General features: G+C 43.5%; 1 protein-coding gene across 14 annotated transcripts in view; it reads left to right on the top strand.

Annotated features, from left to right (window-relative positions):
• Positions 1 to 27336, top strand: part of GADL1 (glutamate decarboxylase like 1) — a 647456-nt gene that overhangs the window by 140614 nt on the left and 479506 nt on the right. The window contains exon 2 of one of the 14 annotated variants that reach the window (XM_081527031.1): positions 455 to 667. The exons of the other annotated variants lie outside the window; for them this stretch is intronic. The gene's annotated coding sequence lies outside the window, so the exon portion shown is untranslated. The remainder of the gene's footprint in view (positions 1 to 454; positions 668 to 27336) is intronic. 14 annotated transcript variants of the gene reach the window in all.

Raw genomic sequence — 27336 nt, 5'->3', positions numbered from 1 at the left:
GTTTGGGGCTTGTGGGGGTTTCCTTACGTACTCTGGCCGTGAACCTCTTGTCAGAGAGACGACTTGCAAATATTCTCTTGTCCCATAGATTGGCTTTTCACTTTGTCGATTTTTTGAGGACAGTTAACAGGTTTGGTCTAACTTTCCCAAGCCTGAGAATCGTTGAGCTTTTGTTCAAAATACACATTCCCAAGACCTTACTGAAAATTCTGAGTCTGGAGATAAAGATCAAGAACCATGAATCTATTTTTTTTTTTTGCCTTGCCGTGCTGCTCGCAGGATCTTAGTTCCCCTACCAGGGAGGGAGCCCCCGTCTGCTTACACTGGAAGCTCAGAGTCTTAACCACTGGACCACCAGGGAAGTCCCCGAATCTGTATTTTTACTAGGAACCTCAGGGGATTCTCGAATCTAGCAAGTTTGTAACATTCCCGATTCTGCTCTAATGTTTTTCAGCTGGAGCTGAACAGGAGCATCAGAGCTTTAGCAAGACTAAGGCCTCCTTCCTACTTGCAGAGTTTTGGAATTAATTGGCAATAATTAGTTCTCAATAGAGACCTGCTGGGATTTTAAGTATCTGCAGGAGACACTGATGTCGAGCCCTGGGAGAACCTCATCCATCTGTGCCTGGCCCACGGACCCCAACTCCTGGCACAGAGTCGGCTCAGGGTGGGTCTCCTGTAGCCTCACTGCCTTATTTTGAAAGTGATGCTTCCATTTCTGATATTGGAGAGTGGTTCTTTTCCAGGGAGGTCGAGAGCTTTACAGAGAAATCTGACATTTGCGGTCAAAATTCGCCATGATGGTATGGGGAAGTTGGAAAAAACCAGATTGTAGGTTTACTTCGTAGGAAATTCAGTCAAGGTCTGCCTTTGGTGGCCAGCTCTGAATGGTTCCTTCTGCAGAAGCAAGTGGCACCACAGATGGGAGTATTTGCTGCCATAATTACTCCAAAGAATGAGAGTTTATCACTATGTGGTCTTTTATCTACAGTGGTCCTAACACAGCCACATTTGCCATTGCCCTGGGCCCTGGGAAGCAGACTCTCTATTGACAAGGAATTTTCTCAAAGGCCATTAAACTGTTATTTATATATTTATTTATTTTTAACCTCGCTGGGTGGTTTGCAGTGTCTTAGTTCCCGAACCAGAAATTGAACCTGAGCCCCGAGAGTGAAAAGGCAGAGTCCTAACCACTGGACCACCAGGGGATTCCCTAGACACGGTTATTTTTAAGCTATGTGTACAGCACCCTGTTTGTGATTTGGATGTGTGTGCTTGTCAGTCTAAAAGCCAATACAGGGCAAGAAAAGCTAACTGGAGAATTTATAAATTGGTTTCCATTTATCCCTCAAACAAGCTAACAGCGGCAAGCTGATAAGAGACAAGAATGTGAGGTTAAGAGTTCAGATCTGATTCTATCGCTTATTATTCATGGGCTTCTTGGGCATGACATCTAACCTGTCTGGGTCTCAGTTGGCTTATATGTGAAATGGAGTTGATGGTACCCACTCAGGCTGTAAGAAGGTCAAATGAGGTAAGACAGAAAAGCTATTTGGTAACCTTGGTATGCGAATAAATGTTAGCCTTTAAGAAGTGGTGGTTATCACTGTTACTGTTGTGATTATGAGCTGTTGTGTGTCTCAGTGAGCATTGGTACTTCAGAGCAGCAAACTCGTTGCCTTCTCCATGCCTGCCAAAGGGCAGGAGAGCACACAGCCATAAGGATGTGGAATATTTTTGTGGACTCTTTCCATCCATATATATTAGCTAACTTATTCCAAACACCGCGGGCCTCTCACTGATACTTAGTGGGTTCCACGGTGTTTGTTTTTTTTTTTTTTTCTTTACGTCTTTTAGTTGACTTAGTCCCTTCCAGTTTCTCACCAGCTGTACCCGAGCCAAATAGAGACCTTACCCTCATCATTTGTCTGTAACTAGAAATTATTCATGCTTGATACTCTTGCTCTTGCTGCTGCTGAGTCTCTTCAGTCGTGGCCGACTCTGTGCGACCCCATAGACGGCAGCCTACCAGGCTCCCCTGTCCCTGGGATTCTCCAGGCAAGAACACTGGTGTGGGTTGCCATTTCCTTCTCTTGCTCCTAGCTAAATTTTAAACCTGTTTATTTCTACGAATGATCTCAAAGCCAATTTTCCTGATTACTGTGGTAGTGTTCCTTTAGTCAATAGGAAGTCTTTTGGGGAACTTTACTATGAAACCTTGGCTTAAAGCTCAACGTTCAGAAAACTAAGATCATGGCATCTGGTCCCATCACTCCATGGGAAATAGATGGGGAAACAGTGGAAACAGTGTCAGACTTTACTTTTTTGGGCTCCAGAATCACTGCTGATGGTGACTGCAGCCATGAAATTAAAAGACGCTTACTCCTTGGAAGGAAGGTTATGGCCAACCTAGATAGCATGTTTAAAAGCAGAGACATTACTTTGCCAACAAAAGTCCGTCTAGTCAAGACTATGGTTTTTCCAGTGGTCATGTATGGATGTGAGAGTTGGACGGTGAAGAAAGCTGAGCGCCGCAGAATTGATGCTTTTGAACTGTGGTGTTGGAGAAGACTCTTGAGAGTTTCTTGGACTGCAAGGAGATCCAATCAATCCATCCTAAAAGAGATCAATCCTGGGTGTTCATTGGAAGGTCTGATGTTGAAGCTGAAGCTCCAATACTTTGGTCACCTCATGCGAAGAGTTGACTCATTGGAAAAGACCCTAATGCTGGGTGGGATTGGGGGCGGGAGGAGAAGGGGACGACAGAGGATGAGATGGTTGGATGGCGTCGCCGACTCGATGAACATGGGTTTGGGTGGGCTCCGGGAGTTGGTGATGGACAGAGAGGCCTGGCGTGCTGCAATTCATGGGGTCGCAGAGAGTCGGACACGACTGAGCGACTGAACTGAACTGAACTGAACTATGAAACCATGTCACTTGGAGACTGAAGGCAGGTGCTTTGGGGAATGGGATCCAGGGCGGAAGAAAATGCCTCGTGGGGAGATTGAGAACCTCCGACATTCATGTACGTGGAAGTAACGTGGCCATAAGAGACAGGGAGAGTGCCTACTGCATATTAACACTGTGCTAGAAATTCCATTCAGTTTCACATCTGATTCTCGTATCCATCCTGCGGGAGGGGCCTCATTTCCATCTCATACAAGAGTCCAGAGACATGAGGTGCCTTTATCAAGGTCACACAGCCTGCGTGACTGGTTTGGTTCCAAAGCCCATGTGGGTTCTCTTCTATCGTTTAGGCTCAATGGAACAAACACAGTGACACCCAAGTAGAGATGGGATATTGGAAAACTATTAGAGAAGAAAAACACAAAAGGAATTGTTTAATAGATAAAATGGTGCTGTCAGGAGTCATTTATGTCCCATTTATGCCTAATTATCACACAGCACAATGATTATGGTTAAATGTCTGACAGCTGACGTTGGCTGTACATTTTATTTGGTCAGAACAGAAAGCATAGTGCATATAGGTTTCCTCTTTGTTTCTTGCCCACGCAGCATGTCACTTGCTCATGACTTCAGTAAATCGCAAGTGACGTTGGTCAGCAGTTTTAGGCAGCCCTGAATCCCAGACGTAAGAACAGAGAGAGTCATATCCAGCCTTTGCATCAGTCTCAACAAAGAACAGCCCGTTAATTCACTAATTATTTCTCCCTGTGATGTACAGGTAGCATTAGGAGGAATAAATACACTGAAACTTCAGTGACTCAAAGTTCCTGCTTTTGTTGTTGAATTTGCTTAGCTTTTTTTTTTTTTTTTTACATTTTATGATTATGGCGGGTGCCTTTGTCCACAGTGAATGAGAAAATTATTGTTCTTGGGGAGGGAGGAGAGATTGCTTAACAGCAAAGAGGATTGGGGTTGGAGGGAGGCAGCTGTGAGGAAGAAGAGGGCAGGGAATTAGGATTCAGGGAACCTCATTCTGTCACTGCCTACTGTGTACCTCTAACCTTTGTGTGTTTTCTCATCCTTAAAATGAGGATAATAATAATATTTGCCTTATATGGGATGTCTGAGACACCAAAGGCAAACCTGGAGACAGGAATTCTGAGTTCAGGTCATTGAATTTGGAGGTGATCTAAAGGAGCACAGTGAGGGAGTTGATGAGTAGGTTACAGCTGTGGGCATTGGGGTCAATGCCACTAGGACTGCTGTGTAACAAATTACTCCAAAATTTAATGGCTTAAGCAAGAACTATTTATTATACTTACATTTCCTGTAGATTAGGGATTCAGAACTGGCTTATCTGGGCAGCTCTGGCTCAAGACCTCTCATAAGATTATAGTCAAGATGGTGGTCAGAGCAGCATCCTCTGAAGGCTTGAGTGGGGCTGCAGGATCCATTTCCAGTGGCTCAACACATGGCTGGTGCGCGGGTGCTGGTTGTTTGTGGGACACCCCAGTTCCTCACTGTGTGGAGCTCCCCACAAGCTGCTTGTGTGTTCTCACGACGTGGCTCTGGCTTTCCCTAGAGGCCGCGTTTTTACTGCCTCAGCTTGGAAGTCATAGAGCATCAGTCTCATCATATTCTAGTCATTAGAAGTGTCACTTAATGTAGCTTGCATTTGAGGGCAGGGCAATTAGGCTTCACCTTTTTAAGGACTGAAATTCAAAGAATTTGTTGACATATTTTAGGACTGCCACTTACTCTGTGTGACCCTTATGGATACACTTTAGAGTTTTCCTTTTTCCTGCGAATGGAAGAAGCTAGGCTGTTTATCTTCCGACTCCCACCCCTATGGGCTGAAGATCTGGTTGGTGATCTGAGGGCAGGAATGGGTGAGAGTAGGGAGGAAGGTAGTTCTCCTGTTCTGAATGGTGCTTAATAGACATTCCCTGGGGCTCCAGGGGGTGCTGAGGGGTACCACTGACAAGATGTACCACCTCAGCCTGAGTCCTGCCCTCAGGCAGAGCGCCTGCTGCCAATTCAGCACAGGCCGGTGCAGGACCCTGAGCTCAGTTTAAAGCTCAGTCAGAACCTGGCTCTTATCCGGTTATTTCCACTTATCATGACTAGAAAAACCTGCCTTTTTTGCATTCATCTTTTTCAGCTGAAAACGAGACTGAGGCTCTTATGCTTTTTCTTAAGCTGCCCTTGCTTGGACTAGCAAAGGATTTCCAAATACCACATATATTGGAGGTTTCTTGTAAAATACGCACCCACACTTGCATCCATAGAGACAAATAGCACCCCTCTCTGCTCTGCTATTTCTAGCACTAACCTTCATTTATGATGCCATATTTATGTAATTATGGTGCTGCAGTGGTAGATCATGATTTCAAAACACAATCATAATCACCATCAGAAGAAATGGGGAAGATGGAAAACATACACAAAGCAATTAAAGAGTCCTTGTGAATGAGTTTTCCCACTGCTTCCTGCTCTCGGGTCATGGGATGCTCTACGTCCAGGTGCATATGTGTATATCTGTGGTCTTTTTTAAAAAAAATTATTTACTTGGCTGTGCCAGGTCTTAGCTGTGGCATGCGAGATCTAGTTCCCCGGCCAGGGATCAAACCCTGGCTCCCTGCATTGGGAGTGCGGCGGTGTCTTAGCCACTGGACCCCCAGAGACATCCCAGTCATCTGTGGTCTTAATGGTCAGGGATCTTGGCCACAGAGTGTATTTTTTATGACATATGTATCCCTGCTTCCCTGGTGGCTCAGTGGTAAAGAATCTGCCTGCCAATGCAGGAGACGTGGGTTTGATCCCTGGGTCAGGAAGATCCTCTGGAGAAGGAAATGACAACCCACTCCAGTATTCTTGCCTGGGGAATCCCATGGACAGAGGAGCCTGGCAGACTACAGCCCATAGGGTCGCAAAGAGTTGGACACAACTGAGCAATTAAACAACAACAATCGCTGCTTTATACTCCTTCCTGCTGACGACACTTTTTATACGTTCAGTTCAGTGTAGTTGCTCAGTTGTATTCGAGTCTTTGCAACCCAATGGACTGTAGCACGCTGGGCTTCCCTGTCCATCACAAACTCCTGGAGCTTGCTCAGACTCATGTCCATCAAGTCGGTGATGCCATTCAACCATCTCACACATTAATTCCTTAGTAATATTGTAAAGTTGTTTCTCTATGCTTGAAAAATAATTTCCCACTTCCAGAATCCACGTGTCCCTCTATGCCTGTTTCTGCAGTCCCCCTCCCCACTTTATCCTTCTGCAACACCCCTCCATCCCCATCGGTGCTGCTGCTGCTAAGTCCCTTCAGTCGTGTCCGACTCTGTGCGACCCCATAGACGGCAGCCCACCAGGCTCCTCCGTCCCTGGGATTTTCCAGGCAAGAGTACTGGAGTGGGTTGCCATTTCCTTCTCCAGGCCCCATTGGTGAGATGCCAGCTAATTCAAAAGCATCCTATTTTCTCTGTGGGGGCCCCTCACCAGCTGGAAGCTCAGGGCTCCGTGTTGTTTTGTGTTGAGGACACTGCCTGTCCAGCTTGCTGCATTCTCTGAACCTACTGAAACACTAAGCAAGTCCCTTTGCAGTGCCTAGAAAACCCAATTCTTTTCTCTTCCATGCTCTGCCAAATCTTAAAACCTTCAAGCAGTTTATATATCCCATTCAGGGACTGCCTTTTTCTTCCAGAAAGTTCCCTGCAGCTATATCACATGAAATCTCACCCTGAATAACGTATTTGGACACATAAATGAAAGTATTCCTTTAGTACGTTACAACTTGTGGGATTGGGGAAGAAGACTTTGGGGGGAAAGTGGCTATTTAAATTATTATTAATTTTTTATGGCTGGGACTTCAAATAGTAGTTACTCATTACTTTGAATCAAAAGCTGTCATCAACTCCATAAGATGAAGTGTTTTTTCCGTCTGTCTACCTTCAACACCTCCGACCTGCTTGTCCCTGCCGATTGTGTGCTCTTGTGAGGGGTGAGGAGGAGACTTTGGAAAGGAGCGGTGCTGGGAGAGTGGACCTGCGTGTCCAGTCCTTTCTATTTCTTCATAAAAGTGCTGCCTGAGCAGGTCCACAGGCACCGCAACAGACGTGTCTCCTACAGCCAGTGCTTCCTTTGGGTTAGCAAGGAGGGAGTGGGGTATGTCACTTTTAGCCAGCTTTCATTCTGCCAGCTTTAACATTTCATTCTTTATAGCTGCTTTATAGCTTTAGGTTGCCTTTTAATAGTCGCTGGAGGGAGATCTGTTGTTTAAAAGACAGGTTGGGAGAGGGAGTGTCTGGGTGTACCTTTTGGTCTGCGTCATTCATGACTGATTTCAAAGCCAGAAAACAAATTAATTCTAGGAAATTAATTCAGTCTCTTAATTGAAGCAAGAGCCTATTTTCAAATAATTTAAAAAATGAGATATGAATTTCTTTATGTAGATGGCTTTTACTGACCTAAGGCAAGGAGACTTGCTTTCCTAGGAATTCCTTTCCCCCTGCTGTACCTTCGTTGGCTTCTGAAACCTTAGTCTTGTTTAACTGCTGGCTGAAGATCTTCTGTCTCCTGTTTCTTCCGTCACTGATAGAATTTTCTCTCATCTGTGACTGACTGCGCACACTCTAATAAATTAAGTACGCGGGATTGCTGTGTTAAAGGTTTGGGGGTGGGATCCAGTGAAGTGTAGCAAATTATTTTTATCTCCTGCTCCCTGTTCAGCAGCTGTTGTTACTCTATTATCTATGTTTTGAATCTAGTTGTTTGATCCTCAAAGCCTAAAAGTAGCTTTTGTGCACAGTTTTATATGGTCTTGGGGATGCCAGCGACAGCTATAAATTCTTTGGTTGGGCCATATCTACTTTCCACATCCTGAAAATACGTTCAGCTCTGTTTCCCCCCTGCACACATTTATATCGTGGCCGATAGTGGCATTTCTTCCACATCCTTTTCTGTTTCCCTTCTTCACAAAGCCACTGACGGAACTGACAGCCTGAATGAACAGCAAAGGAAGCATTGCCTCATGCCCACACTGTGCTGAACTTCTTTCTTCTTTAGCTGGTGATGGCTTAGTGTTGGCATCCTGGGAGGTTTGCAAGAGCCAGCCTCTCTTTTTCTGAGGCTACAGATAGATTCTATGGGGGGAAGAGTTCTATGGTGGAAAACTTAAGTTTTCAGGTATTCTGTCTGGGTACTTTGAAACCACAAGGAAAGGCCTTGGTGTCATTATGCCTGCATGTGACAAGATGGTCAGCATGTCTTTGTGATCTCGTTCTGGAGTGGGAAAAACCAGGGAATTGGAACCATGCATTTCCATCAGCCATAATGGCAGCTCTAACCATTCTACTTTGGTGGGTTTACACGCAGAAGGGAGGAGATGGGAGGAGGAAGAGAGAATTGGAGGAGGTGAGTGAAGGTGTGGCTTGTGCTCAGAACAGGTGGGTAAATATGAAGCAACTGATTTTCTTCTGTCTGCTTCCTTCTCCTTCCACTGTTGGCTTGCTTTCTCTTCATTCTGGTTTGGTCATGATTCCTCGGGGTCTCTAGAGCTAGCATGCCCTGCCTTGACCTACGCTTTCTGCATTGTCTTACCCACGCCCCATTTCAAACTCCCAAGGAAGAGAGCCCAAAGGGCCTAGCTTGTCTTTTTGCCTGTGTCCCCCCCAGAGGCTGGCGTTTGGCTGCTCTGGTGTTGGGTCTGCAGCCCTGGCCGTGGCTGGAATGGCAGGGCCACGTGCTGGAGGGCAGACTCATGTTCTGCAGAGGCTGTGGTTAGGCACCTTCTGTGGAAATGGGCTGGAGGACTTCCACATGGCAGGCACACCCTACTCATGTCTGTGATGGATTGTGTACCCTGCAAAGTGTGTGACCAAGGAGTCCACAAAGGATTGTAGCACATGGCCATCAAAGGGTGCTTGTTTTCCATACTTTTGGTTTAAAAGAAAAAGGCTTCCATGTGAAAGTCTGCATGCAGCAGGAAGCCACGATACCCACTAAAAACAAAAAGGCCTGGAGAGTGATTTTTATATGGAAACGTGTCAGTTCAGTTCAGTTGCTCAGTCATGTCCAACTCGTTGCAACCCCATGGACTGCAGCACGCGAGGCCTCCCTGTCCATCACCAACTCCTAGAGTTTACCCAAACCCATGTCCATCGACTCAGTGATACCATCCAACCGTTTCATCCTCTGTCGTCCCCTTCTCCTCCTGCTCTCAATCTTTCCCAGCATCAGAGTCTTTTCCAATGAGTCAGCTCTTCGCATCAGGTAGCCAAAGTATGGGAGTTTCAGCTTCAACATCAGTCCTTCCAATGAACACTCAGGACTGATTTCCTCTAGGATGGACTGGTTGGATCTCCTTGCAGTCCAAGGGACTCTCAAGAGTCTTCTCCAACACCATAGTTCAAAAGCATCAATTCTTCGGCACTGAGCTTTCTTGATAGTCCAACTCTCATATCCATACATGACTACTGGAAAAACCATAGCTTTGACTAGATGGACCTTTGTCAGCAAAGTAATGTCTCTGCTTTTTAATATGCTGTCTATGCAGAGTACATCATGAGAAACGCTGGGCTGAAAGAAATACAAGCTGGAATCAAGATTGCTGGGAGAAATATCAATAACCTCAGATATGCAGATGGCACCACCCTTATGGCAGAAAGTGAAGAAGAACTAAAGAGCCTCTTGATGAAAGTGAAAGAGGAGAGTGAAAAAGTTGGCTTAAAGCTCAACGTTCAGAAAACTAAGATCATTGCATCTGGTCCCATCACTTCATGGGAAATAGATGGGGAAACAGTGGAAACAGTGTCAGACTTTATTTTTTGGGGCTCCAAAATCACTGCTGATGATGATTGCAGCCATGAAATTAAAAGACGCTTACTCCTTGGAAGGAAGGTTATGGCCAACCTAGATAGCATATTTAAAAGCAGAGGGATTACTTTGCCAACAAAAGTCCGTCTAGTCAAGGCTATGGTTTTTCCAGTGGTCATGTGTGGATGTGAGAGTTGGACGGTGAAGAAAGCTGAGCGCCGCAGAATTGATGCTTTTGAACTGTGGTGTTGGAGAAGACTCTTGAGAGTCCCTTGGACTGCAAGGAGATCCAATCAATCCATCCTAAAAGAGATGAATCCTGGGTGTTCATTGAAAAGACTGATGTTGAAGCTGAAACTCACATACTTTGGCCACCTCATGCAAAGAGTTGACTCATTGGAAAAGACCCTAAAGCTGGGTAGGATTGGGGGCAGGAAGAGAAGGGGATGACAGAGAATGAGATGGTTGGATGGCATCACCAACTCGATGGACATGGGTTTGTGTAGACTCCAGGCATTGGTGATGGACAGAGAGGCCTGGCGTGCTGCAATTCATGGGGTCGCAAAGAGTCAGACACGACTGAGTGACTGAACTAAACTGAACTAGGTTAGTCATAGCTTTACTTCCAAGGAGTAAGTGGCTTTTTATTTCATGGCTGCAGTCACCATCTGCAGTGATTTTGGAGCCCCCAAAATAAAGTCTGACACTGTTTCCCCATCTATTTGCCATGAAGTGATAGGACCAGATGCCATGATCTTAGTTTTCTGAATGTTGAGCTTTAAGCCAACTTTTTCACTCTCCTCTTTCACTTTCATCAAGCAGCCCTTTAGTTCTTCTTCACTTTCTGCCATAAGGGTGGTGCCATCTGCATATCTGAGGTTATTGATATTTCTCCCGGCAATCTTGATTCCAACTTGTGCTTCATCCAGCCCAGCGTTTCTCATGATGTACTCTGCATATAAGTTAAATAAGCAGGGTGACAATATACAGCCTTGACATACTCCTTTTCCTATTTGGAACCAGTCTGTTGTTCCATGTCCACTTCTAACTGTTGCTTCCTGACCTGCATACAGGTTTCTCAAGAGACAGATCAGATGGTCTGGTATTCCCATTTCTTTCAGAATTTTCTACAGTTTATTGTGATCCACACAGTCAAAGGCTTTGGCATAGTCAATAAAGCAGAAATAGATGTTTTTCTGTAACTCTCTTGCTTTTTCGATGATCCATCGCATGTTGGCAATTTGATCTCTGGTTCCTCTAGCTTTTCTAAAACCAGCTTGAACATCTGAAAGTTCATGGTTCACGTATTGCTGAATCCTGGCTTGGAGAATTTTGAGCATTACTTTACTAGCATGTGAGATGAGTGCAATTGTGTGGTAGTTTGAGCATTCTTTGGCATTGCCTTTCTTTGGGATTCGAATGAAAACTGACCTTTTCCAGTCCTGTGGCCACTGCTGAGTTTTCCAAATTTGCCTGCATATTGAGTGCAGCACTTTCACAGCATCATCTCTGAGGATTTGAAATAGCTCAACTGGAATTCCATCACCTCCACTAGCTTTGTTCATAGTGATGCTTCCTAAGGCTCACGTGATTTCACATTCCAGGATGTGTGGCTCAAGGTGAGTGATCACACCATCATGATCATCTGGGTCATAAAGATCTTTTTTGTACAGTTCTTCTGTGTATTCTTGCCACCTCTTCTTAATATCTTCTGCTTCTGTTAGGTCCATACCGTTTCTGTCCTTTATTGAGCCCATCTTTGCATGAAATGTTCCCTTGGTATCTCTGATTTTCTTGAAGAGATCTTTAGTGTTTTCCATTCTGTTGTTTTCCTCTATTTCTTCACAGTGATCACTGAGGAAGTCTTTCTTATCTCTCCTTGGTATTCTTTGGAACTCTGCATTCAGATGGGAATATCTTTCCTTTTCTCCTTTGCTTTTTGCTTCTCTTCTTTTCACAGCTATTTGTAAGGCCTCCTCAGATAGCCATTTTGCTTTTTTGCATTTCTTGAAGATGGTCTTGATCCTTGTCTCCTGTACAATGTCACAAACCTCTGTCCATAGTTCATCAGGCACTCTGTCTATCAGATCTAGTCCCTTAAATCTATTTGTCACTTTCACTGTATAACCGTAAGGGATTTGATTTAGGTCATACCTGAATGGTCTAGTGGTTTTCCCTACTTTCTTCAATTTAAGTCTGAATTTGGCAATAAGGAGTTTATGATCTGAGCCACAGTCAGCTCCTAGTCTTGTTTTTGCTGACTGTATAGATCTTCTTGATGTTTGGCTGCAAAAAATATAAACAATCTGATTTCGATGTTGACCATCTGGTGATGTCTACATGTAGAGTCTTCTCTTGTGTTGTTGGAAGAGGATGTTTGCTATGATCAGTGCGTTCTCTTGGCAAAACTCTATTAGCCTTTGCCCTGCTTCATTCTGTACTCCAAGGCCAAATTGCCTGTTATTTCAGGTGTTTCTTGACTTCTTACTTTTGCATTCCAGTCCCCTATAATGAAAAGGATATCTTTTTTGAGTGTTAGTTCTAAAAGTTCTTATAGGTCTTCATAGAACCATTTAACCTCAGCTTCTGCAGCATTACTGGTTGGGGCATAGCCTTGGATTACCGTGATAGTGAATAGTTTGCCTTGGAAACAAATAGAGATCATTCTGTTGGTTTTGAGATTGCATCTAAGTACTGCATTTCGGACTCTCTTGTTGAGTATGATGGCTATTCATAGTATGATTTTTATATGGAAACATGTATAAACAGTCATTTATGCCCTTAGAGAATGGATGGAAGATCAAAGATGGAATAAAGTCACAAAGAACCTTTTTTTTCCCTTTTTCTGCTTGAGAAAACTCACCCAAGGGCTAGGGATTTTAATTTTCTGTTGTTCTGAGATATGAAGGCCAATGTATGTAATCCAGAAGTTGCAGGAGGCTTGCTTGCCCCTGGAGGTCCCTGTGTGTTTGTTTTTAGCCCCTAAATTCCATGGTGCATGGAGCTTTAAATCCCAGATTTCTGCTATTTCATAGGGTGGGGATCCAAGTGGGACGGGTTTTCTTTGCTACGTGGGTTCTAATTCCCCGCGACTTCCCTTGCCCTGTAGGGCGTCCACTGGAACATGAAACTGCCTCTTTGGGGAGGGCTTCTGGGGGCCACGGGAGGGGTCTCATTGCACAGCATGATGTTGTTGCCACTGCCACCCCTTGGGCCTTCCTTCCTTTCACCCCGCCCTGCTGCTCACCGCTCCCTCCCAGATTCCTTCAAATGGAAGGAGGTCTTCCATTTCTCTTTTTTTTTCTGTCTTTTTTTTTTTTTTAGATTATTACAATTATATATATATTATTTTTATTTATTTATTTATTTTTAATAAATTTATTTATTTTAGTTGGGGGCTAATTACTTTACAATATTGTAGTGGTTTTTGCCATACCTTTTTTTTCTGTCTTGCAGAATAACTCAACAGTGTGTCGGGATTTCCTCTCTCTGGTTTGTTGCCTCAATCCAATTTTAAAAATCTAAACAAAATTGAGGGATCTCCACCTGGTGATCTCTGCTTATAAAAAAGGCAGTTGGGGTTATAACTATCATACAAGTAACAAATAAGGTATGTTGCAGTTTGTAATTTAAGAAACCCCACCGAACTGTGAGATTAGAGCCGTTATCTCTCTTTTGTCAATGAGAAAACTTGAGCACCGAGGTTAAGAGACTTGAGTTCACTGTACAGTCAGCTTGGCAGCTTCAATGCCAATGTGAGGGCTGTAAATCCAGTAGATTCATGAAATGTCCTAGGCTTCACACAGCTGCATTTCAGCAAGACTGTCTATTTGTTAATACATCCTTGGTGGAGCAGGTGGATCTATATTCCTGCACAACTGGGTGGATCTCTATCTTGATGAATAGTCATTGCCAGACACTGCTAATTAGTGAATCAAAATCAAATGGAAAAAATTAGCATAAACTTTTGACATTTTGTGTTATATAAGTGCTCACATCCCCTCCTGAGACCACCGTGACTCCATCTGGGACATAGCTTGTCCTCCACTGTGAGCAGCTTGGGTGGAATCTTTCTGTGACAGATGCTGAAGGGTCTTGTCAACCAGATCCTTCCTCCTACTTTCTGGTCCAGCCAGGAGCCAGTCACAGTGCCTGAGCTCAGCCAAGAGGACCTTTCATTAGTTCTTCACATCTTGAGTAGAGTGACATCGATAAAGAAATGATGGTTAGAGCCTCCTGGGCAAGATGGCCATGTTCCTGATTTTGGCAATGCCTGCTTCCATTGCTCCCTGAAATGATTCTTTGATTTCCTTTTAATCCATGGTGGTGATGCTTGAGTCACCAAATTGTGTCTGACTCTTGGGACCCCATGGACTATATAGCCCATCAGGTCCTCTGTCCATAGGATTTCCCTGGAAGAAATACAAGAATACTGGAGTGGGTTGCCATTTCCTTCTCCAGGGTGTCTTCCCAACGCAGGGACTGAACCCAGGTCTCCTGCATTGCAGGTGGTCTCTTTACAAACTGAGCCACCAGGGAACCCAGTTTAAAATCCATCTCTTTTGCCTAATTTCCAAGAAAGTCTTTCTGTTCACTGAGCCAAAGGACCTACAGGAGAACAGATTTCTCTAGTGTGTGTCACACTCTGTCCATGTCTCTTTGCCTTCTTTTTATTATTTTTCAATGACTAGGATAAAAATGCAGATAATACTAGGGTCCAGAATGATCACAACAAATGGAAATGACGAATTAATAGGTGAAGTTTTACTAATAAGGATGCTTGCAGTTTGGCATTTTAGATGCTAAAATCTAGTTACACACCAGCTTAGGTAAGTGGGAGGCTCATGTGTTAAAGAAATAATAAGAGTCTCTTTTTAAGACCTAGCTATTGAGATGCTCCGAGGCAGGTATTGTTATCCCATAGAGAAGGAAATCAAGGCTGTGGTTCCTCAACTGACATGTGATGGCTGTAGAATTCAAGTTCAAATTCTGGCTTTTCTCGTAGCGTTACAGTTAGTAGCCAAAGCTGTAATCACAGGGGATTGTGCCAGAGACCAGGACCAGTTAGGGCAGCTCTGGGTCCAAAGGCTGTGGTAGTTTCAGCAGATGTAGGCCTCAGGAATGTTTTAACCCAGGAGCTGAGGCAAAGAAGCCCTGTAGGGAACAATTAAAATCAAGATGGTGTTCATACATTGCAAGACTCAACATAGCAAAGATGTCAGTTTTGCCAGAATTGATTTATAGGTTGAATGCAAATCCTGTCAAAATCCCAGCATGGTTTTTAATAGACACAGTCAGGCTTACTTAGAATTTACATGGAAATGGATAGGACTTAGAATAACTAAAATATTTTGGAAAAAAAGAATACAGTGGGAGTAGTCATGCTGCCCCCTTCATGGATCACAGCCTTGTCATGGCGAAGGGGCTTGTGTAACTCAATGAAGCTATGAGCCATGCTGTGCAGGGCCACCCAAGATGGATGGATCATAGTGAAGAGTTCGGACAAAATGTGGTCCACTAGAGGAAGAAATGGCAACCCGCTGCAGTATAATTCTTACCTTGAGACTCCCATGAACAATATGAAAAGGCAAAAAGGTATGATACCAGAAGATGAGCCCCCCTAGATCGGAAGGTGTCCGGTATGCTAGTGGAGAAGAGCAGAGGGCAATTACTAGTAGCTCCAGAAAGTAACTGGGCCAAAGCAGAAACGATGCTCAGTTGTGGATGTGACTGGTGGTGAAAGTAACGTTTGATGCTGTAAAGAACCATATTGCATAGGAACCTGGAATGTTAGGTCCATGAATCAAGATAAATTGGAAGTGGTCAAGCAGGAGATGGCAAGAGTGAAGGTCAGTATCTTAGGAGTCAGTGAACTAAAATAGACAGGATTGGGCGAATTTAATTCAGATGACTATTATATCCACCACTGAGGGCAAGAATCCCTTAGAAGAAATGGAGTAGCCATCATAGTCAACAAGAGTACTTGGGTGCAACCTCAGAAACGACAGAATGATCAGTTTCTGTCCAAAGCAAACCACTCAGCATCACAGTAATCCAAGTCTATGTCCCAGCCACTGATGCCAAAGAAGCTGAAGCTGAATGATTCTATGAAGACCTACAACACCTTGCTAATGCCAAAAAAAGATATCCTTTTCATCATGGGGGATTGGAATGCAAAATTAGGAAGTCAACAGGCAACATTGGCCTTCGAGTACAAAATTAAGCAGCACAGAGGCTAGCAGAGTTTTGTCAAGCAAACACACTGGTCATAGCAAACACCCTTTTCCAACAATGCAAGAGGTGACTTTACACATGCATATCACCAAACAGTCAGTACAGAAGTCAGATTGATTATGCTCTTTGTACTCGAAGATGGAGAAGCTCTGTACAGACAGCAAAAACAAGACTGGGAGCTGACTGTGGCTCAGATCATCAGCTCCTTATTGCAAAATTCAGGCTTAAATTGAAGAAAGTAGGGAAAACCACTAGGCCATTCAGGTATGACCTAAATCAAATCCCTTATGATTACTCAGTGGAGGTGATGAATAGATTCAGGGGATTAGATCTGGTAGACAAAGTACCTGAAGAACTATGGACAGAGATTTGTACCATTGTACAGGAGGCAGTGACCAAAACCATCTCAAATGAAAAGGAAACACAAGAAGTCAAAGGGGTTGTCTGAGGAGGTGCTACAAATAGCTGAGGAAAGAAGAGAAGCGACAGGCAAGGGAAAAAGGGGCAACTGAGTGCAGAGTTCCAGAGAGCAGCAAGGAGAGATAAGGCCTTCTTAAATGAACAATGCGAAGAAATAGAGGAAAATAATAGAAGGGGAAAGACTAGAGATCTCTTCAAGAAAATTGGAGATATCAAGGGAGCATTTCATGCAAGGAAGGGCTTGATAAAGGACAGAAACAGTCAGGACCTAACAGAAGCAGAAGAGATTAAGAAGAGGTGGCAGAAATACACAGAAGAACTGTACAAAAAATATCTTCACGACCCAGATAATCACGATGGTGTGATCACTCACCTAGAGCCAGACATCCTGGAAAGCAAAGTCAAGTGGGCCTTAGGAAGCATTACTATGAACAAAGCTAGTGGAAGTGATGAAATTCCAGTTGAGCTATTTCAAATCCTAAAAGATGATCCTGTGAAAGTGCTGTACTCAATATGCCAGCAAATTTGGAAAACTCAGCAGTGGCCACGGGACTGGAAAAGGTCAATTCTAATCCCAAAGAAGGACAGTGCCAAAGAATGTTCAAACTACTGTACATTTGTGCTCATTTCACACACTAGCAAGGTTGTCCTCAAAATTCTTTAAGCTAGGCTTCAACACTATGTGAACTGAGAACTTCCATATGTACAAGCTGGGTTTTGAAGAGGCAGAGGAACCAGGAATCAAATTGCCAACATTTGTTGGATCATGGAGAAAGCAAGGGAGTTGTATAAAAACATCTACTTCTGCTTCATTGACTATGCTAAAGCCTTTGACTGTATGGATCACAGCAAACTGGAAAATTCTTCGACAGGTGGGAGTACTAGATCACCTTACCTGACTCCTGAGAAACCTGTATGTGGGTTAAGAAGCAACGCTTAGAACTGGACATGAAACAACTGACTGGTTCCAAACTGGGAAAGGAGTATGACAAGGCTGTATATTGTCTCCCTGCTTATCTAATTTATATGCATAGTACATCATATGAAATGCCTGACTGGTTGAATCACAAGCTGAAACAAGATTGCCAGGAGACGTATCAACAACCTCATATAAGCAGATGATACCACTCTAATGGCAGAAAGTTAAAATGACCTAAAGAGCCTCTTGATGAGGGTGAAAAAGCTGGCTTGAAATTCAGCATTCAGAAAACTAAGATCATGGCATCTTGTCCCATTACTTCATGGCAAATAGAGGGGGAAAAATAGAAGCAGTGACAGATTCTTTTTTCTTGGGCTCCAAAATCACTGCGGTCAGTGACTGCAGCCATGAAATTAAAAGACTCTTGCTCCTTGGAAGGAAAGCTATGACAAACCCAGATAGCATATTCGAAAGCAGAGACATCAGTTTGCCAACAAAAGTCTGTATAGTCAAACCTGTAGTTTTTCCAGTAGTCATGTGGAGATGTGAGAATTGGACCCTAAAGAAGACTGAGCGTCAAAGGATTGATGCTTTCAAACTGTGTTGCTGGAGAAGACTCTTGATAATCTCTTGGACTGCAAGATTAAACCAGTCAATCCTAAATGAAATTAGCCCTGAATATTCATTGGAAGGACTGATGCTGAAGCTGAAACTCAAATAATTTGGCCATCTGATGCGAAGAGCCGACTCATTGGAAAAGACCCTGATACTGGGAAAGATAGAAGGCAAAAGGTGAAGGGGGCAGCAAAGGATGACATGGTTAGATGTTAACAGGATCATTGACTCAATGGACATGAATTTGAGCAAACTCCGGGAGATAGTGGAAGACAGAGGTGCCTGAGGTGCTGCAGTCTGTGGGGCCGCCAAGAGTCGGACACGACTTAGTGACTCAAGAACAACAACAACAACAACAACAATGTTAAAGCTTGTTGTTTAGTTGCTAAGTCGTGTCTGATTCTTTTGAGATCTCATGGACTGTAGCCCACCAGACTCCCTTGTGTATGGGGTTTTCCAGGCAAGAGTACTGGAGTGGGCTGCCATTTCCTTTTCTAGGGGATCTTCTCATACAGGGATAGAACCTGCATCTCCTAGTTAGTAGGCAAGTTGTTTACCACTGAGCCACCTGGGAAGCTGATGTTAAAGCTTACTATATAGCTGTAGTAGTCATCATACAGTGTGGTGTCTGATGGACAGTATTGAATGGACAGTTTAATCAATTGAGCAGAACAGAGAAATCCTAGTTATAGACCCACACAATTATGCCCAGCTGATTTTTGACAAAGTTGCAGAAGCAATTCAATGGGGAAAAATGATCTTTTCAACAAATGATGCTGTAACAGTTGGACATCCATAGGCAAAGCCCCAAACTAAATCTCGTATCTTCTACAAAATTAACTCAAAGTGTGTGTGCTTATTGGCTCAGTTGTGTCCGACTCTTTGCAACCCCATGAGCTGTAGCCCACCAGACTCCTCTCTCCATGGGGATTCTTTAGGCAAGAATACTGGGGTAGGTTGCCATGCCCTCTTCCAGGATATCTTCCCAACCCAGGGATCAAACCCAGGTCTCCCACATTGCAGACGGATCCTTTACCACCTGAGCCACCAGGGAAGCGCCTCAAAGTGTGTCATGATTTAAATGTAAAACTACAAAATCTTTATGAAAAGAACATAGAAAGCATTTAGGACATGGGGCTAGTGAAGAGTTCTCTTGGTGTCATGGGGGGATTGCTACCAAAAGCATGATCCATAAAAGTTGATAAATGGATATCATTAAAATAAAAAGCTTTTGCTTTGTTGAGCTGTTCAGGAGAAAAACACAAGCTACTTACTGAGAGAAAGTATTTGCAAGCACATGTTTAACAAAGACCTTGTATCTAAGATATATAAAGAACTCTTAAAACTCCACAGTAAAAATTAAACAATCCAGTTAGAAAACGAACAACAGATGTGAGCAGACATTTCACTAAGAAGAATATGCAGATGGCAAATGAGCATATGAAAAGATAGTAAATATCATTAGCTACTGGGGAAGTGCAAATTAAATCTTCCATGAGATATAACTACACACCTATATGAGAAATAGGTGTGAATGAGAAAAAGAAACAATAGTGATAACATCAAATGCTGGCAAGGGTGTGGAGACACTGGATCACGCGTGTGTTGCTGTGGAAATGTAAAACGGTACAGCCACTCCAGAAAAACACTTGGCAATTTCTTGTAAAACTATAGTGCAACCCAGAAGTGCACTCCTGGGTATTTTTCCCGGAGAAACAAAAACTAATATTCACACAAAACCTATTGGTGAATGTTCATAGCAACTTTATTGGCTATAAAACTGAAAACAACCCAAACGTGTTTCAGTGGGTGCCTGGTTAGACTAATGGTGGCCCGTCTACACCATGATGCTACTCAGTAATAAAAAGGAACCCGCTGTTGATACAACAACTGGGTTGTTTTGTAAGTTATCCCAAGTGAAAAGAGCCAGTCTCAGCAGGTTGTGCTCTATGACTCCATCTATCTCAATCCTAGAGATGGAGATTAGATTAGTGGCTGCCGGAGGGTTGGAGGGAGGGAGTTGACTGTGGCTATAAAAGGGTAGCATGAGGGGTCCTCTGTATCTTGACTGCTTTTGGCTGCGCAGATCCACATATATGACAAACTGTACAGAACTAAATACACGTATATATGCACCCACACTGAGTGTATGTAAAACTGGTGAAAGCTGTGTGGTGGGTAGATTGTATCAATGTCACTTTCCTAGTTGTGATATTTACTATAGTCATGCAGAATGTTCCTGCTGGGGAAACTGAGTTAAGGCTGTACGGGTCATCTCTTTATTATTTCTTATGTATGAACTAGTAAGTACCTCAAAAGATAAAGTTAAAAATTCAAGTGAGTAACCTCTGCAATTCAGAGAGAACCAGTCAGAGGCTGGTAGAAAGCTAGCTATCACCTATTCCCCTAGGATGGCCCCAGGCCAGCTCCACCTGCCTGCAAGGCTCAGGTTCTCACCGTGCGATGCTGGCTCCAGCTCACCTCCAGCTCCTCCATGCTCAGGACTGGGCCTCACGGTGTCTGGCACACAGGGTCCATGAAAGCGTCCCAAACGAATGAGATCTTTTTCTGATGTCCATTTTCTCAAAAGTCTCTCCAATGGATGGCTTTACTCTGTTTCAAGTCTTTTTCACTGCTATTATTTTAGTATCACTATTACTTTATCGTATCACATGAGTAAACTATATAGACAGATCACAAAGGGAGGGAAAAAAGGGAGTGCGGTTTGCTAGTGAATTAACAGCTGAATTCCTAACTTTTAATTACTGGTTAAAAGATGCAGACTCAAAGTTGACAGTATGCACAGACAAGATAATGGTGAAGAAAGCAGTTAACATATAACATGAGTTGATCGTGTCCTCGAGCAGAAGTATCTCTTCAGAGGAGAAGAAAAAAGTTTTGTTTTGGTTTATTTACTTTCTGAAACAGAATGAAGACTTCTGAGGTCAGGACAATATAATTCTCTGAGTCACTATGGTAAAACAAAGCTTGGCAATTGTTTGGTGTAAAAGTTCAAGAATTTCTTTTCCCATTTGTCATTCAGCATAGAAGTTAATCATAAAAATAACTTTTTGAGAATAGCACACCCACACAATCAAGGATTCTTTGGTGTCCTTCCAAGGTCTTAGAGTGGTTCCTAGGTAGTAGACTAGATTTTCTTACCCAGCATCCAAGAGAACAAATCAGTTTCTTTTGTCAGCCTTTCCTCCTTGTATGTTGCAAGGGCGCAGAGTTTGGAAGTGTTCATGCCTAGTGTTAAACTACCCTCTTAGATGGCTACATAGATATCCACCAAGACCAAAAAAATAAAAGAACTAATGGAGAGAAAATTAAACCAAAGATTGTGTTCACTCTGTGTATTGAACATGAGGCTAGATCAAATGTTGCTTCTGTAAAATAGCAAGGGTTTTGCATCCTGAGGAAGTTCTGGAGGAGAAAGATCTCCAGGAAGATTAGGCCAGGTCATGAGTAATTTCCTAAATGATCCACCCAACCTTATGGGGTTGTGTTAGCAATACTGCACAGTCCCCAGCCTGGACAAGGTACTTATCCATTGCTAACTCTGGTTGCTGTTATTATCACCGTGATTATTACTGTGACCATCTGTGTTTGGGAATGAAGAACACATCTTTGGCTAGCCTCATTCCCCCTGCTTGTTCTGATTCTAGGATGGCAGGGCTGGAACGAGATGTCATGGTGGTGGAGTTTTATCATCATCCCCTGCCCTTTTCTCTTGCTGTTGGAAGGATGAACCTAACTTTCATGATCCCTGACCTGGGGGCAGATAAAGCATAACCACTTCCCCTTGCAGAACCTGGTGTCTTCAGCAGTCTGTGGCTGTAGCATTAGGACCCCCATGTCTGGCTGTATCAGATAAGCACACCAGCCTGTACTCACGCCCTTGATATATTCTGTTGTAGTAAAGTGGCTAATGGCATATCCTGACCCTTTGGCATCTCTCAAAATTATTTCCTTACGTAGCTAATATGATGGCTGTTTGACTTACAACAGCACGGCTTGCTTTGCTTAACAGTGAACTCTATGCCAACGTTTCTGACTCTCCAATCTGCAACGGGTAATGCTGACTTTGGCCCAGTAGCCAAAGAAATTGCTCTAAACAATTTATGCCCAGGCAGAGCAGATGCTACGATTCCATTATTTTGGACCACTATCAGCTCTATGCAGAACCCAGTGCAGCTACCATCCCTTGCCAGCAACGTCTCCATCTCACAGTGTCAAATTGGAGGCCAGGCACAGCTTTATTGACAGTGCTTTCTGGCAAGTTCCCACTTAACAATATGTTTGATTCTTGGAAACATGATTTAGTGTATCCCAACAAAAACCTACAGCATCAAGTGTGAGCTGAGGGCTTAAGATTAGGTTATAAATGGCCTATTTCTATTGCTAAATGGTAATTCTGAAGAACTATTGAAATCCATATAATTTTTTGACAAGACACTTGGGTTGTTGTACCTACCACACTTCCTGGTCTATCTTATCCAAAACCGTTATTTCAAGGACTACACCCAGGCTACGAGTTCCCAAGACTATATCTCAAGCTCAGATTTCAAACTAAACCCAAACCAGAATATTCAGTGTATGAACTGGTCAGTGAAAGAAGAAGAAGTGTAAATGTCTGATAAATATGAGGTTATTCAGCATCTAGTGGTCAGAGAAATACATGTGAAAATGAGATGTGATTTAAAAGAATTAATGCAGTGATAAAAATCTGTGAACGGGCCAAGATTGAAGTCTCATGTGCCTTGGTTGTTCTGTGGGGTTTGTCTACTCAGCAAGCATTGTGCTTGGTGGAGTTGGGAGGGGAGCGGGGTACAAGGAACATTTATAATGCAATCTTTGACTTTCAGGACCTTAGAACTGAGACAACTGAACTAACATCCAAACAGCAAACATTGAAAATGAAATCTGTGTTAAGCTCTAACTTGTAAAATAAAAGTTTTGGAACAGGGGTAACATCAGGTAAAATAATCAAAGAAATCTTCTTAAGAAGTAGACAACTTGAATTGGATCTTAAGTAAACTTTGTGTAAAATTCCAGAAGCGGAGGTGAAGCACGGTTGAATGGGTTCCTACGTTAGCTCGAGGAGAGGGGCAGACTGAGCAAAGTACATTGGGAAACCATGAGAACCAAAAACTTAATAAGCATGGAGGTTTTTGAGAGGAAATGGAAAATGAGGTTATTCAGCTGGGGCTTGGTTATGAAAGCTCACAAAAGCCAAGAGAAGTCTGGAATCAATGTAGAAGGCCGTGGGCAAACATTTGATTTCGGTGAACATTTACTGAACGTCTTCTGGGTGTTCTCAGGACTCAGGGGAAACAGAGATGAAGAGGAAAACTTGGTCCCACCCTGAAGGAGTTTTCAGGTTATAAGTGACGATAAGTGTGAAAGGGGGGCGGTCATAGATGAGGTGGGCTGGAGTGTCCACAGAGGAGAAATAAAGAGCTTCAAGCACCAAGGCTGAGCAGAGTCAACCCAAAGGCAGGGGACTGTTTAGCAGCTCTTTTTAGGGATACTGATGTGTTTATAACCCAGTGGTTTCAGCTTTGACATTTCAGTTGAATATTTGAGACAAGAAGTGTTAAAGTTACTACATTTAGCAAATAAATTTTTTCGATATAAATATGTCCTGTACAGAATTCGTTGTTTACCTGAAATTCAGTTCAGCCGGGCATCCTGTATTTTGTCTGGCCACCCTAGGAAAAGTCTGGTTTAACATCCTGTTACAGCTTTAATGGCTCACTTCCTATGGAAAAGTAAGAACCAGTTGGGAACTGCAGCTGAGGATTCTTCAGGGGACGTGGCCAGCTTGAGTTTGAGTGTATGTGTATAAGTCCTTGAAAAAGGCCCTCCATACCACAAGAACCCGTCTGCCAATGCAGGAGGCATGAGATGTGGTCTCTGGGTCGGGAAGACCCCTGGAGGAGGGCACGGCAACCCACTTGAGTATTCTTGCCTGCAGAACCTCATGGACAGAGGAACCTGGCTGGCAACAGTCCACGGGGTCACAAAGAGTCAGACATGACTGAAGGGACTTAGCATGCACGCATACCACAACAGTTGAATGTCACACGACAAAATATCAGCAAATACCCTTACACAGAAGAACACTGTACAATGAAACTTTTGAGTTCTAAATCTTAGGGTTCTTAGCAGTAGGATTATTTTTTTGACCCAAACATCAAGAACTAAGCATAGTAAAAATTATCTTTGCCGCCTTTGCTCATTGTTGTCATTGTTCAAAAGTGTCATTTATCTTTGACAGTTGATGTACTTGATTGTGTACTGTTCTCAGGAAAGCAGATGAGGGGAGTGAGTTCTTCACAATTTTATTGTTCTGGCATCAGAGATTACAGCTGATTACTGTATCCTGTCTCCAATATCTAGCTGCATCTACTTAGCTCCCCAACCACTTACCAAAGCAAAACACAATAAAACAAAGTCATTAGAAATTCCAAAAGATTAAGAAAGATGTGGATGATAAGGATTACAGGGTAGTTGTGAGAGGCCTTTGACATCAATTTTATTCTCCCAGTGGGTTCAAGGATTTATTTTTCTGCTTCTTTTACTACAAAGACTTTAGGTCTGTTTTATTACTAACTCTTGAAATCTGAGGATATTATTTCTAGCTTGGTAATTGATATAATAAAATTCCATAATTTTATTTGAAATAAAAGGCCATTTTGATCCTGGGACGTTTATAAGAACTTATGTCTGAAATACATACTAAGTGCCCAAAGATACAGTTTAACTCAGGAAAATGCGAATCATAATACAAGGACGCTTGGAGGATATGTGGCATGGACAGCGATCTCTTGGTGGCAAGCAACAGAAATCCTTTAAGAAAGCTCAAGGGAAAAGGGATTTCGGAGGTGTTTTGCAGAAGGTTAGCTTTGAGCTGCTCCTCTCTCTCCCTCCTCCTCTCCCTACCCCTTTCTCTGTCACTAGCAAGTGGACACACACACACACATACACGGACACGTACCCTGTATGACTGCCGTTTGTTGCTGTATAGTCCAAGTCATGCCTGGCTCTTTTGCCACCCCGTGGACTGTAGCCAGGCAGACTCCTCTGTCAGTGAAATTCTCTAGGCAAGAATACTGGAGTGGGTTGCCATTTCCTTCTCCAGGGGATCTTGCTGATCCAGCGATCGAACCCACATCTCCTGCTTGGCAGGTGAATTCTTTACCACTGAGCCACCTGGGAAGTCCAGCCATTTCAAAATGAAGTCAACACCTTAGTTTGTTTACATGACCTTCTGAGTCTGCCGGAGAAGGCAATGGCACTCCAGTACTCTTGCCTGGAAAATCCCAGGGACAGAGGAGCCTGATAGGCTACAGTCCATGGGGTCGCTAAGAGTCGGACACGACTGAGCGACTTCACTTTCACTTTTCCCTTTCATGCACTGGAGAAGGAAATGGCAACCCACTCCAGTATTCTTGCCTGGAGAATCCCAGGGACGGTGGAGCCTGATGGGCTTCCGTCTATGGGGTCGCACAGAGTCGGCCACGACTGAAGTGACTTAGCAGCAGCAGCAGCTGAGTCTGCACTTCTAGCTAAACACCTAACTAGAATGTTGGTGTCTGAGTTTAACTTTCTGTGAAGGAGACTTCAAGTGCTTGCTTTTAATGAAATATCTGTCAATGGGGTGTGGGTAGAGTCCTCTGGCTCCCTGTTTCCTCAGCAGAGTTCTGGACATAGATATGGACAGAAATTTGGACAGAACAGCCAAATCAAGTGACATGATGATTTAGGTATTTTTTTTCTTTTTCCTTTTCTCTATTTGCTTCTAACCTGAATAAGGGGCTAATGTCCTGGCCTGATTTTTGTGAACTTTTATATATTTTTTTCAAGTTCTAAATTCCCTGAGAAAATCCTTCAGAACATTGGGCTTTGTATGACGGATTTTATAGTTTAGATTCCCGCTGCAGTGGATTCATACCGCAGATAGTACTGGGATGGAAATATTGTCCCTAAACCATGACTAAGTCTGTCTTGGATTTTCAAGTTCATTTGTTCCTTCTAAACTGAAGACCCAAATTTTCTGCAGCTGACTACTTTCTGAAGGCATGGAAGGAGGGAAATACATATTCTTTGATTATTCCTGTTCTGTCCCAGCCACAAAGGACAGTGTCACTGATATGAAGGTGATGGGGGAACCTTCAGGGGAAACCTTAGACCAGCCATGGGACAGTCATTCTGACTGCCTCTAGCTCTTTTTTTTTTTTTTTTTAAAGCAGATCCGACTGAACAGCAAATCCATTACACATCCAAGACCTGTTTTGGCCTATAACTGCTCCGTATCACCATGATAAGGATCCGTGCAGCTCAGCCTTAGGTGGGAGAAAGAGGAATCCCTTTAAATTAAACTTCCTAATCGGAGGTTTGAGGCTTAATAAAGGGCATTTCACTCAGTAATTGGTTATAGCAATTGCGTTTTCCAGAAGTAATGTTTTGGGCCTTCTCTCCAGTTGTGTTGTGGGTTGTGTGAGGATGGGAGTAGTCAGGAGGGAGTGGAGATGGACTGTAAAGGGCTCCCACTTAAGCTCTTAATTTACATCGGTTGTCTCTGCCTCTGGACGCTTCCACGTCATTATCTGTGAGAGAGTGGAGAGAAAAAAATGGCACTCTATTTTCTGCATCCTGTTCTCCTTGAGATCTTGAATCTTCATTTAAAAGCAGTCAGGCAGGCAGGTGAAGGAATCGGATAAAAGGATGGCTTTTAATAGTTTTTCAGAACAAGATTCCAACTTCCTCCTCAAGGCTAGCCAGCACTTCTGTGATACCCAGTTTGGTATTTTTGGTTGCATCTTGAGTGTTTTAAGAATTTTGGCACTTTTCAGATTAAAAATGCCTTCAAGAAAGACAGCAGAGTATCTGAACGTGGCATAAAGAGGATAGAATATTCTTCAAGACCCACCCAAGTCACTCTGTCAGTTGTTAACAAGGCTGGCCTCCGACACCAGTCCTGGGTCTCTGTCCTCAGGGTCTCTGTCCTCGGAATCTCTGTAAGCAGCATTTAAAGGAAGTGTGCTGCCCCCTGGGAAATGCTGGGTGGTTATTTGTTTGACCATCCCTCCTCTACTTCGCCTTCCAGAAGACCTTGGGTCGGGAAGATCCCCTGGAGGACGACACGGCAACCCACTCCAGTATTCTTGCCTGGAGAATCGCATGGACAGAGGAGCCTGGCAGGCTACAGTCCATGGGGTCACAAAGAGCTGGACACGACTGGGTGATGGAGCACAACAGCCGTCCTTCAGAAAGCCTTAGTTTGGGTGGATGCCTTGGTGCTAGAATCTTAGTCTGGAGGGGAGTCAGTTGGGGTCATGGAAGGCAGCTAAATGCTTTCCCCTGGGAAGTCTGTGTAGACTCCATATCCAGAGGGGCGGAGGGTGGTGCCTAGAGAG

The sequence above is a fragment of the Giraffa tippelskirchi genome, chromosome 9 (genome assembly GCF_054371585.1).
Source record: "Giraffa tippelskirchi isolate mGirTip1 chromosome 9, T2T-mGirTip1v1.2.pri, whole genome shotgun sequence".
Classification (NCBI taxonomy): Eukaryota; Metazoa; Chordata; class Mammalia; order Artiodactyla; family Giraffidae; genus Giraffa; species Giraffa tippelskirchi.
The sequence above is the reverse complement of the archived record's forward strand: the minus strand, read 5'-3'. Positions and strand labels throughout refer to the sequence as shown.